Below are 1,409 nucleotides of genomic sequence, written 5' to 3'. Positions count from 1 at the left end.
GGGCTCTCCAGATGCATCTTTCCTGCACAATTCAACATATTTCTTTTCCTTCCTTTCTTTTTTCTTTCTTTCTTTTTTTTTGTCTTTTTGAGACAAGGTCCTCCTGTAGCCCCAGCTGGCCTGGAATTCACTATGTAGACCAGGGTGACCTTGAATTCATAGAGATCTGCCTGCCTCTGCCTCCCAAGTGTGGAGACTAAAGGCGTGCACCACCATGCCCAGATACCAACACATGACTTTTCAAATTAATGGGAATTACCTTTAAGCATGTTTTTCCTTCATAGACATCAGGTAGGGCCTGCTTAGAACAAATAATAATTTCAGAATTTTCAATCTGTTCACAGACCACCTGACTGAAATCTTCTTTGATGAGCTCCTTAAGCTGTGTATGTGTTAGTGCATTCTGACCCTCCACCTTTTCCTTGTTCGTTTTCACAGACGGACGTTCTGAATGTAGAGATGCACATTCACTGTCAGATTTCTTTATGTTCTCTCTCAGCCTTTTTCTGCAGATGAGAAAGTGGAAGGTTAATGGGCTTGGTTTCATTCTCAGGAGTTTTCTGTTTGGGGGGCTTGTTTTCAAAATGATTTTGCCCTTTCATGTTACAAGGAATGGACACAGAAAAAGGAGAAACACTTAAAACTTAACAGCTAAGCATCTTCACATATGCTCAGCTACTCACAAATTACCACACTATCAATGAGAAATGAAAATAATTAGCTGTAGTCTAGACTAGAAAAAAATCAACAAACATGGTCAGTGTTGACTGAAATAACATTAATTCATATTTTTTTAATAAACGTGCTTATTGTTTTCTAAAACACGAATTCCATGATTTTTTAACATTGTAAAGCTCTCCTTATGTGAAAAAACACTCACCTTATCGTACTAAAAATGTTGAGACCTGAGTGATGTAAGCCCCTTTTCTGAAGATGAGTATCTAGGAACAGTTCAAATCAGTAAACACCGATCAAAAAACAAACAAAAAATTGCTGAACATTGCCTTTAGTTACTGATACGCTAGTGTTATTACGAATCTATGTGGTCTCCTTTATGAAGTTCGGTTCTAACATATCATTTCCTGTGAGCATGGTGCACACATTTTTCCTAATACTACTGCTTTGCCACATGAAAATGAATCAGTCAAGCATAGGATTATAAGCATGAAGTTATTTTGCTCTACACTGCACCTTAGCTTCTATTCGGGCAGGCGTGATTCTGTTCATTGGATTTGTGTTGGTTTTATGGCTTTATTCTCTCTCTCAGTATAGACACTAAGACAATTAGAAACCATGATGTAGAACTAACTCCATAACCTTGGCATGACTAACTCGTAATAAATCTAGAAATTTAGAGACATTGGGAATGGGTTCTTTTTACTTGAAGCTAACCTACTGGCTGTTGTTGA

This window comes from Nannospalax galili, unplaced genomic scaffold (assembly GCF_000622305.1).
Source record: "Nannospalax galili isolate Female #2095 unplaced genomic scaffold, S.galili_v1.0 scaffold2940, whole genome shotgun sequence".
Classification (NCBI taxonomy): domain Eukaryota; kingdom Metazoa; phylum Chordata; class Mammalia; order Rodentia; family Spalacidae; genus Nannospalax; species Nannospalax galili.
This window is presented reverse-complemented; position numbering follows the sequence as displayed.